This window comes from Lissotriton helveticus, chromosome 4_1, assembly GCF_964261635.1.
Source record: "Lissotriton helveticus chromosome 4_1, aLisHel1.1, whole genome shotgun sequence".
NCBI lineage: Eukaryota > Metazoa > Chordata > Amphibia > Caudata > Salamandridae > Lissotriton > Lissotriton helveticus.
Genome location: NC_136063.1, coordinates 1,253,064,308 through 1,253,076,506, shown reverse-complemented (window position 1 = coordinate 1,253,076,506; position 12,199 = coordinate 1,253,064,308). Strand labels below are relative to the sequence as shown.

Here is a 12,199-nt window from a genome sequence, read left to right as displayed (position 1 = left end):
CAAATATTTTTGATTGTCTTTTTATGCAAACCAATACGTTTTGTGTCCTTTGTTGTTGATAGGTGTATAACCTCTAGTCGTTGATAGCTGACGTTTTGCTTCCCATTGATCAAAAGGGAAACCATGTATTCAATACTGATAAAGCTCTGTCAAGTTCTCAATCTTTTGAGGCATGTTTTGGTTATTGGAACACTGTCCCCTCTTTCATTTATTTAATTTCATTTATTATAGTAGTTCATCTACAAATACAGTATTCAGATACTCCTGATTGTTTGAAGTTTGATAACTTCCACCCATCCATAGAAAGTAACACTTTTTCTGAGGGTGTAATGTGGCAGCTCTAGTGCGAGCTGAAAAGTACGTTAGAAACCTATGGTGTTTGAGTAATATTTGGGGATTTATGCTATATGTCCTGTAGTGGTCCACAATTATAGCACCCTTCCTTGGATTATTTTAGGGGGTGCCTCTTGACTTTTGTTTCCTGTTTTTATTATTGAACCATAGCGTCACATCTATACATAAACACATTGGCCCCAGTAGCACAGTTCTAGGGGGTTGACTGTTGCACATCAGCACTCTATACATAGTGAGACATGATTATTATTATTATGATTACGGCAATGTTGGATCGTCTAGGGAGGGAAGAACAGGGGGGAGGTCACATACATTTCCATGATGTACATTCCATCTGCCCCAAACAGCCATCCACTTTTGGGGGCAACCACGTTCTACATAGACAGATTTTTCCCTGACCATACACCAATCCATGTCCGCCTTCCAGGCTGCTAGTGTAGGCGGTGATTTCGCTCCCCACAAACGAGCAATGTTTCTTTTGGCCACCATTTGCCCCAAAGTTGCCCATAGCTTACCTTTACTGTTGAGGTCTGTGGTTTCCCACACATTCAAGAGACCCCTCTTGGCTTCAGGCCTGATCACAACTGCCAAAACTGTACTCATGCACTCGTGCACCTGCCTCCAGTATCCCTGAATACGCCCGCACTCCAAAATAATGTGTAGAAAGGAGCCCTCTAGGCCCCATTGCCTCCTGCATAGCCCATCATTTGCCCTACCCATGTGTACCAGCCGGGGTCCAGAGACATAGGTTCTGTGAAGAATTTTAAGTTTAACAAGGTGAAGACTGGATGAAATTGCAACCTCCCATAGGGAGGCAACTGCTTCCTGCCACTACTCATTGTCTAGTTCTAGCCCATCCCTCTCCCATCGCTCCCGAAGGGGTACTAGCGGATCTGGAGTGTTGTTGACAAGTTTTTTATAAGTGAGGGAGATGACCTTGTCTGGCAGGTAGCCGTCAAGCAGTCTGTCCTCCAATGGGGAGGATTCTGGTGGGAAGGACCACTCTGGAAGGTTAGATTGGAGGGAGTGTTGGACTTGCAAGTATCAGAAATATTCTGTGTCAGCTAACTAATGTGTTTGCTGAAATGAGGCAAACAAGACCACCTGGCCTGCCCCCCAGAGGTCACCTATTTGCGACAACCCAATGAGGTCCCATTTATCAAACCCTTTGGTCATCCCAAGGGAGCCTAGTTGTTCCGCGTCCCATAGTGGAGTGGCTGGTGTGAGTTTTTGTTCCCATCCTAGTCTACGACTTACTATGTGCCAGAGTTGGACCAAGTGTTTTGTGGGTCCTGGTAACGAATATCTGTTGGGTCTGGAGTAGAGTGCTCTGTTAAAATCCCCTCGGGGAGTAGCCATCTATCCATCCTGTGTCCAGGGTCCTCACCGAGACGATGCGTGCAGTGATTCACGGCTGCCAGATGGGCCGCCCAATAGTATTTTTTGATATCTGGGAGCCCTATGCCTCCGTTGTACCACCCGAGCGTGAGTTTGTGTAATGCTATACGTGGTCTACTGTCCCACAGAAGGGTCCCTTTGGATGCTCTCTATTTCACTGAAGAACCTAGTTGGAACCGGGTCAGGGGAGTTTTGCAGGACATATAGGATGCACGGAAGGAGAAGTGTGGCTCAATGGTTAGAGCGGCAGACCCTGATGCAGAGGTCTAGCCCGGGACCAGGGTTCAATTCCCCGCCTCGGCGGGTCTTGGTCTCAAAAATTCCACGGACCTGATAATTCTCGCCTCGGTGCCTATTCCAATCATGGAGTTCCACTCTGCAACTCTGGGCAATAGCTTGCTTAATCTCTACAACGGCCCCCACAACGCTAAGGATGCCTGGCCTCCACCTAGGGGGTGCCCAGGAGTGGACACCTCACAGGGAAAGCCAGGATGGGTTCCACAGCGGAATTCGTACAAGCGCCTTGAGACCCTTGCGGGTGAGTAGTGCGCGTATAGAGTATCAATTTACAATTTTTTACATCATTTTGAAGACTGTGACCGCGCCTTCCAGGACGCCGCATCTCGCTTTAACCTTTGTAATGGAGGAAGAAGGTTAAGCTCATAGCGAAGTTTAGTGTCAGATATAATAAAAATGCCCAAGTATTTAAACCCCTTTGGAGCAACTTGTATGAGGCAGCCCCGAGGTTGGGAGGGAGGGTCCCCATGGAGAACATAGAGAAACAATTAATCCAGTTAATTCTATACCCAGAATTTTTCCCAAAGCTTGTGAAAATATCAAGAATCATATGGAGTGACTTGTGAAGAGAGGCGAGATATAACAGAATGTCGTCTGCATACAAGGAGATGCGGTCCTCCCAACCCTCCCCCACTTGAGTCCCCGAATGGCTGAGTATTTACGTATCCAGGCCGCCAACGTTTCGAGGGAGAGAGCGAAGAGCAAGGGTGAGAGTGGACAGCCCTGCCGTGTCCCTCGGCTAAGGGTGAATGCATCAGATTTCTTGTTGTTTACTACCACCTGTGCCAGTGGGTCTGAATAGAGGAGCTTTACCCACCCAATGAAGTTGGGGCCAAAGTCCAACTTTTTGAGAACCGCGAATAGGTACGGCCATTCCAGTGTGCCGAACGTCATGGTGGCGTCCAGCGAAACCACTACCGCGTCCTCTCGGATAGTGGCCAGTCGCACCAGTATGCTGTGTAACTGCCGTAGATTCAAGGCTGTGTTTTGATGAGGCATAAAGCCGGATCGATCGGGGTGCACCAATTTGCATATAACCTGTTTTAGCCAGCTTACCAACAACTTAGATAGAATTTAGTGTTCCGCGTTCAAAAGGGAAATGGGTCTATATGATGAGCATTCGTCTCTTGGTTTCCCTTCCTAACGTTGCTAGTCGTTGATCGTGTGGAAGTTTGCCACGGCCTCTACTCTCCTCAAACATGTTTTTGAAGTCTGGGGCAAATTTGTCAGGTTTAAGCTTTTACAGCTCGATTGGCAGTACATTTGGACCCAGGGCTATCCCTGGTTGGAAGTTCCTAATGGCCAGTGCTATTTCATCAGTCGTTAAGGCGCTGTCTAATGTTTGCTGTTCTTCGGCTGTGAGGGTAGGCAGAGTGATGTCGCAACGCTGAGCCGTTCTGGTAAACCCCTTTGTAGTGGTCTGCAAACTCAATAACTATGTCCTGGGGGTCTGTTAACACCGCGCCGGAGCTACTCTTTAGTTCCGGGGCCAGCCTTTGCGCTCTCTTTCCGGTCTAACCAAGCAATTAATTTTCCCGCTTTGTCTCCCTGGTCGTACAGTCTGCTGTCCCTATCTCTTGCCAGAGTTTTGGCCATGTCTGTTGTAACGGCTTTATACTCCGTTTTCTTCAACTGTAATTGATGGAGAGTGTCCTGTGCATCCCATCCCCTCCATCCACTTCTTCCTCCAGGCGGAGGAGATAGTGCTCGAGGCGAGCCATGTCCTTGAACTTTTCCTTAAGCGACCCGGCAAAGGCTGACAATGTTTGCCCCCTGATTTCTGTCTTAAATGCCTCCCAGAGAGTGGCGGAAGAGCCGACCGAACCTTCATTTTTCCCGAAAGTGGTGGTCGAGGGCTTTTGTGAGTGTGGTTTTTACTGTGGGATTGCGGAGGTACCACAGGTTAAGGGGTGCTACACTACCCACCCTCTTGTCGCTCAGTGTCAAGTGTGTCCATATCGGCGAGTGGTCTGAAATTCCTCTTGCCATGTGTCTGATTTTGCGTACCGTCATTGTCTGTGAAGCGGGCATGAGCATGTAGTCTAGTCTGGAGAAGGTGTGGTCCCGAGCAGAAGTGTATTGCTTGTTTTCTGGGTGGTGTGCTCTCCAGAGGTCCGTGAGGCCTAGTGCCTCCAGAAAGTTTGTGAGCCAGCTGCTCGCAGTGCCAATGTCTCGGGCAGTTATCGGTCCAGGTGACCCTCCGGAAACGAGAGCATGACAGTCCCTAGGTCCATAAAGGTCTGATTCTGCAGACTTGGGAGTACATAAACTACTATCACCGTAAGGGTGCGTCCCTCCCATTGTCCTGAGACCGCCTGAGTAACGCCCAGTGCGTCGGCCCAGGTGTGTTGTATGCTAAACTGGAAGGTTTGTTTGAGGAGAATGCCAACCCCTCTGGAACCTGACGTGAAACCGGAGTGTCCCACGAGTTTGTACCCCCATCTATTCAATGCCTTACAGGTGTTTCCAACTAGGTGCGTCTCCTGGAGCAGTGCTATGTCCCAAGCATGTCGTTTAATGTACTGGAGCCCAATAGCCCGCTTTACCTTATCCCCTAGCCTATTGACGTTCCAACTAAGGAGATTAAGGCTCTTGTCCCAGTGCTTACTTATTTGTGAGAAGAAGGTATGTGCTGAGCCCACAATGCCGCCGCGGCAAGAGGCAATTTCCAAATGCCTATGCGCGGACAGGGGCACCAGCCCCGCCACTGCCCGTCCAGTATGTGGGTAGATCCCGGTAGTGCTTGAGGAGGGGGGAGTCCCCCAAACAGGCCCCTCTGCATGGGCACCACATGCGAGGCAGGAGAGCTCGGCCTCGTGGTCGCTTCGTCGCTGCGCCCCACCTAACCCCGCCCGACTCTTCAGATCTTACCGGGCGGGCCAGGCTGCACGGCGCGGTCTCCGGGGAGCAGCTCGGATGTCTGCAGACACGCATGCGGCGGTCCCCTCCACTTGCAGGCCAGGAAAGTGTGCAGTCCGGACACGGCCTGTATGAGTCCTGCCCAGCCGCTCCGAGGAACCTCCTCGTTGTGTGGGAGCCGCTGCTCCTCGTTGTCGTTCTACGTAGGTGCGAGACCGTACGGCAACATTTCGGCACCCAGCAGGAGCGCTGGGTATCCCACGCCTCCGCAAATGATTCTAGGGCTGCAAGCACAGGATTAAGAGCGGATATCTCCGGCCTTCTTCGCGGCCCCGATGGAGCTTTCTCTTTACGCAGCCATCTTGGCTGACGCTAGGCCACGCCCCGGGTATGACTATTATTAAAGTGCTCATTCCTGTTTGTGGGCCTGTACAAGGATGATTGTGGTGCTTGGGCACTGGGTACAACTGTAAGTCATGCGACAAATGTTGTCTCATCCACCCTATGTTGATTCTGAAACCGGAGGCTTCTGCCTTGCCAAACACTATGAAAGGTCCTGGTCAAAGAATAGATCCAACTCTCATTCGAAGTCGTGGGCCAGTGATTGGTATCAAGGCTGCTATTGCGAACAGTTCACTTCCCGGAAATGTTCCAGTAAGTCTAAGTTTGGACATGAGAGCAAGAAAGCAACCCGGGACTTAACCTCATCTTCGTCACCCAAAAGCTAGTGACCAGGTATGCAGGTGTCAAGGAAAAGACCACAACATGTACTGCAACCAACCCAGTCCGTCTGGGGTTGCAACATGGCACCAGTAGAAACCGTTCAGCTCAATAGGAACATAAATCCTCCAATTCTACCTCCCCTACGGCAGCACCTACTTGACTGCTCTGGCCGTTAGGAGGTAAAATACGACATTGCCCCCTCCAGCTAAAGATCCATCTGGTCTCATACAGGGTGACTTGCAGAGGAGCACTCTGCAGTGTAGGAAGTCAACCTTCTGTTGTCCAAGGATGCATTTGAATGGATGTCTGACTCAGAGAATGCTACGTGTGTTACTTCCTCATTCTGAAGAAGAACCAAGGGTCATGCCCATTTTGGACCTCCACCCACTGAATGCCTTTTTGAGGAAGGACCGGTCCAAAATGTTCACACGGGCTCAAATCCTGTCGGCACTGTTCCAAGTGGACTGGACAGCGTCCTTTGGCTTGCAGTATGCATCTTTGCGTATACTAATGCTGAGGTCACATATGTGTTGCCTTCAGTTCAAGGCAGACTAGGAACACTTTCAATTCACCATGCCCCGTCGACCTTACCTCTGCCCTTCAGGTGTTTAAGAAAGCCTTGGCAGTGGTCGATGTCTGTCTTCTGAGTCTGGAAGTACACATTTTCCCATACCTTGACTCCTGGCTGCTAAAGGCATGCTAGTCAGTCAGTCATAACCCAGCTTTGAGTGATGATCAGACTCCAGGCTTCATTGGGTTTCGCCATTAACTAGCTAAAGTCCCAATTGAGAATGCTGCATGTGGGAGAGGTGGAGATCAATGACCTCTGGACTCCGGTTGAGAACTAACTCCATATCCATGTTATGAAGCTTGGAGTGATCCATCCGATCCTGAAAGACTTCCTGCCATCCATCAAAGGGAGATTGGTGCAAGTCCTCGCAGACAAATCAATTGCCATGTGTACTGCAGCAAGGATGGCTGAATAGGGAGCGGTATCCTGTCTCGGGATGTGATATGCATCTGAAGGTGGCTATACTAGCAGAACATCTTCTTGAGTGCCAAACACATTGCTGGGTCTCTAAATTCCAGTGTGAACAAACTGAGCAGGTGTAGTCTTGCAGACCACAAGTAGTTTCTTCATCTTGAAGTGGAGCAGGTTCCCTTTGAGCAGGGGCGTACACCCTGACTAGTTCTTTTCATCAAATCGAGAATGTGCAATGTCAACAATTCTGAGCGTTATAGTTTTCTCTAAGGCACTCATTAGTTGCTGCATTCTGGCTGGAATGGAAGTAAGAACATCTTAATGCATTTTTACCACTGCCTCTCCTGCATTAGTTCTGAAGAAGATCAAAACAGACTGGGCCCAAATCATTCTTATGACCCCACACTGGGACAGGAGTTTGTGGCACCCTGAACGCCTGGGCATTTGCCCTCCAATCAGGATTCCACTTCAGGAGGTCCTCCTGTCTTAGCAACAGGGCAGGCTCCTGTGTTAGTCTCCACCACCTGTAACTTTATATGTAGAGCTTGAGTGGTGGCAACTCAATGCGTTTGACTTGTCATCCGAGATGGTTGATGTCATTCTTGCAGTCAGACACCCTTCCATGAAGACGATCTACGCTGGGCACTGGTGTGATGCTCTAAATACTGACCCCCTAAAAGCCAAACATTCTGATGTTCTTTTATTTGTTTCTGTGATGAGCACTTTGAAAAGTTATATAATGGTGTTTACCTTACCACCCATTTTTGCTTAAATCGCTGGTTGTGATGAATTTTACGAAAGCTCAGTTCAACTGCCCTCTGCCCCCCAAACAAGCCATTTGTTAAGCCTCAGAGAGATCTGAAAATGCCCTTGACATTCCTTTGAACCCAGGCACAGCTGTTCCTTGAGGCTTGTGACACTTAAAACTGTCTCCTCATTGCGAGTATCTCAGCATTCCGCATGAGTAAACTGCGGGTGCTTGCTGTGCAGCTGTTCTACACCACCACCTTTCCAGATAAATTGGTACAGAGGTCCTAGGCGGTCCTCCTACCAAAGGTTGTGATACACTTCAAAGTTGGGCAGTCGATAGCTCTGCTAGTGTTTTTCGCCCAACCTCACTCCTCGAAGAGGAAAAAAGGAGAGCCTTCGAGGCCTATAAGCTTTTACATCAGCTCTGTATGGGAGAGGTTTACAGTACAAAGCAATGTGGTGCAATAAGAGAATGCCATGCTAGTCTTCTGCATCAAAATAAGCTATACAGAGGGGTAGAAGTAGCCTCTAAAGGCCTTCAGGCCCATAACACCAAGGCTGCTACAATGGCTTTGCTTCTAGACATCTGCCAGGCTGTAAAGTTGGCTTTGGTTTATACATTCACAAAACACTGCTGCCTTCATAGTTCTGTCTGGTGGGAAGGTCACTTTATCCGCTGAGTTCAGCAGGACTTTTTGGTCCGAGTTTACTGCTCAGACCCTTCCCCTTTGGAAGGTACTGCCATGGTATTTATAGTAAAAGCAAGGTATCTGAAGTTAGAAGTATTTATCAGAAGAACAAGTTACTTACCTTTTGGTAACTCTTTTTGGTGGATACTCCATCTAACTGCAGGTTCCTCCCTGCCCTTCCAACTGCCTGTTCTCTGGGGTGGCCTTCTCAACATCCAATAAGGTTCCAAGTTGGAAAGCCAGCACACTGTCTCAGACAGTTAATACTATGTCAGAGTGTGTGGAAGGAGGAAGATGCAAGAAACTGACCTCAGTTTACAGGGGTGGCGCCTAATGCATCATCGCAGAGCCAGGTGGCACCACCTACTGGTGCATGGGAGCATAGCTGAAGAATTTTCTGTATACATTCTGGTGTCTGGGAATATTCTAAATGTGCGGGATATGTGGTTAGTTAGAGTACTCACCAGAGTTTTAACAACGGTTAGTAACTTGTGGAGTCGGAGGCCAATCCCGTTTATATAAAATAATTCTGAATCTTGTATTCTATGGTGCCTTTAAAAGTGCGGTCCTGTAATTTACTAGCTTGCAGTTTCCAAGTAGGAACAGTTGCTCTCAGCTCCCCCCTCTAGAATGTCAATAAAAGTGGATTGTGATCTGATAAAGTTCTACAGAAATGCTACACTTCTAATATCAAACTGAGTAAAGATGGTAAGCAAAACATTTTATCTAATCTAACATGGAGATGCTGCACCTGGGGGGGAAATAGAAGTACCCTCTGGTCTAGGGTTTGTGTTGTCTCCAAGCTTCAGTTAACACCTTTTATCTAGCCAACCAATCCAGCAGCATCCTAACAGTACTGATCACCGGTAATAAAGGTAAAGTTGAGTGCGATCTATATAGCTTGACACCACACATACTATTCAAGTCTCCCCCATACAGACCACAGCTTTTTTCGATTTTGTGAATCACAAAATTCCCTCTAAATCCGCTGACTCCTGCAATGCCCACCAGCGTAAGAAAGCCAACTGAAAAAACTAAAGACACTGTCTCCTGTGTGGTTGTTTAATTTCTTGTTTCATCATACTGTGAAAGTTCTGCCTGGCGACAAGAGCAAGAAAAGAAAACAAACACCATAGGGAGATTCCTTTTTAGGTTGAAGCCTACAAGACAGCGCAGCTGACTGGTTTGCAAATACATCTTGGACAGTCTGAAAGCTTCCCTTGGAATGCATTCTGTCCATAGCTTACCATTTGCATTGTGGTTTGGAACTCACATTTACTTGCTTTCTATTTGCTAGGTTTCTTTGTTTTAGTCTGTTCAGCAGTCATTGTCCTTACTATGGAGCATAGTCGGTTCACTATCGAGTCTTGTATTTTTCCATGAGTGCTCACTTTCTGTAAACAGGTCTCTAAATTTTGTTCTGAACTTGTCACATTTGATGTGCATTCAAAGACAGAGGTCAAACGTCAGGCTCTGTCTTCCGAGAGAGCTTGATGTTTACTTTTCTTTCTCTGACTTAAAAGTGAGGGCATTTATGTTAGTTTTGCTGCGCACCCATGTGAGAGGTAAGGCTGTTTTTTTTCCCTGGCACTCCACAACATTTAAATGTTTGTAGATTAACTGTGTATATACATTTCAGAATATATCCGAATTAGAAAAGCGCAAATAAAACAATTTGTTTTGTAATACTGAAGTGTGGTGGAAATAAATATTTTAATACGCTACAACAAATCAGTATATTTGGTAATGGCATTTCCACACATTATCGTTTGTGTTCTGTATAATTTTATTAGTAAAATAGTGTTTGTGCAAATGTTAGTTATTTCAATTGAAAATGTGGTCTGTAATGGCAGTGTGTGCTACCACACAATGCATACACCATTCCATGCCACTTTGACACGCTACTCTGACCCTCTATGGCATGCCACTCTGACACTCTGCTGTATGCCACTCTGCTGTATGACACTCAGCTGTAGGGTACTCTGCTCTGTGACACTCTGCTCTACACCACTCTACTCCACTCCGACACTCTACTCCACTCCGACACTTTACCCCACTCCGACACTTTACCCCACTCTGACTTTCTACTCCACTCCATTCTGCCCTACATCACAACACTCAGGTGCACTATGCCGCTCCGCTCTGCTGTTTGCTGCTCCGCTCTGCTGTTTGCTGCTCCGCCCTGCTGTTTGCTGCTCCGCCCTGCTGTTTGCTGCTCCGCCCTGCTGTTTGCTGCTCCGCCCTGCTGTTTGCTGCTCCGCCCTGCTGTTTGCTGCTCCGCCCTGCTGTTTGCTGCTCCGCTCTTCGCAGCGCCCCCACTCTACTATGCCACTCTATTCTGCACCGCTTTACTATGCCACTCTATTCTGCGCCACTCTATTCTGCGCCACTCTACTATGCCACTCTGTTCTGAGACACTCTATTCTGCTCCTCTCTACTATGCCACTCTATTTTTCGCCACTCTACTATGCCACTTTATTCTGCGCCACTCTACTATGCCACTTTATTCTGCGCCACTCTACTATGCCACTTTATTACGCGCCACTCTACTATGCCACTCTATTCTGCACCGCTCTACTATGCCACTCTGTTCTGAGCCACTCTATTCTGCTCCACTCTACTATGCCACTTTATTCTGCGCCACTCTACTATGCCACTTTATTCTGCGCCACTCTATTCTGCGCCACTCTACTATGCCACTCTGTTCTGAGCCACTCTATTCTGCTCCACTCTACCCTACTATGCCACTCTATTCTGCGCCGCTCTACTATGCCACTCTGTTCTGAGCCACTCTACTCTGCTCCCCTCTACCCTACTATGCCACTCTATTCTGCACCGCTCTACTATGCCACTCTGTTCTGAGCCACTCTATTCTGCTCCACTCTACTCTACTATGCCACTCTATTCTGCGCCACTCTACTATGTCACTCTATTCTGCGCCACTCTACTATGCCACTCTGTCACTCCACTCCAGGCCACTGTACACCATGACACTCCACTCTACACCTCAAACATTTAGCTATGCTGCACATGAGCTAATCTCTGGTGTACAATATGGCTCAAACACATTGGCAAAGCAAATGGATCATGCATAGGCATACCTATTGGGTTTTTCAATGCATGTTTTTTCAGAATGAGCAGTGTTTTGTACTGCGATTTCCCATTTGGCTTCCACCATCCCCCTAGACGGGGACATGAGCACAGCAGGTATTTGTCATTGTGTTGACTGATGACCTGGTCAAACATGCTATGTCATTTACCCCTATTTCCACTTCTGGTTGCACCTCCCTACGTTGTGAAAATTAAGAAAGAGGGAGACTGAAAACTCGAGGCCCCCCACCCCACTTTATGTTTTGGTAACTACCCAGGATAACTGCACAGCATACAAATCACCATCAATTCTTTGTTGTTCGGTAAATGAAGGAGGAGATGTGGCCTAACTTTGAAACCGAGAAAGTAGGTATGAGTCTCTGCATCGGTTCAACATCCTGTGATTCCGGGCAAATCTCCTAATATCCCAGGGACCCAAAAAAAACATACATATATTTTAATCTGACCTAGTGTAATGTAATCTGGAGCTCATGTAAAGCGCTCCAATGCCCTTGGGCCGAGTTCGCGCTATATAAAACTTAAACATTTTTTTTTCTAAGTATTTTTGTGAAAAGTGTCTCTGCTTGTGTGGTGTTTTGAATGATGAGTTCTTAAAAGGGCTATCATTGCCACAACTTAAGCCTTTATTTACAGTATCGCAAAACGCTATATATATATATATATATATATATATATATATACTGTTTTTTTATTACTGCACATTAGTATGTTTCAATTAGAGTGCATTTGCTATTAAATATTTACTGAAATGTGACAAACTACATCATATCATGGAAAACATGTAGTTTGCGGGTCCTGTAATTACTCTGTGCATTAATCTGTAAATCTGGTTGTCAAGTCATTTTCCTATTTATTCCTCATTTGTGGATTATGTATGTAGCCAATATTGTAATTTTAATTGTATTTATATAGCACTTACTACCCCTGACGAGGCGTTGAAGCACTTTTCGGCGAGTGGCATGCTACTCCGGAACCCAAAGGATTAAAGGCGGATTAGTATATCTCCACCCCATCCTGCCAGCCAATGACAAATACA

At 47.2% G+C, this 12,199-nt stretch overlaps 1 protein-coding gene across 1 annotated transcript in view; it reads left to right on the top strand.

Moving 5' to 3' along the window:
• CYB5A (cytochrome b5 type A) overlaps positions 1 to 12,199 on the top strand; it is a 180,868-nt gene that overhangs the window by 111,844 nt on the left and 56,825 nt on the right. The gene's annotated exons all lie outside the window — the stretch shown is intronic.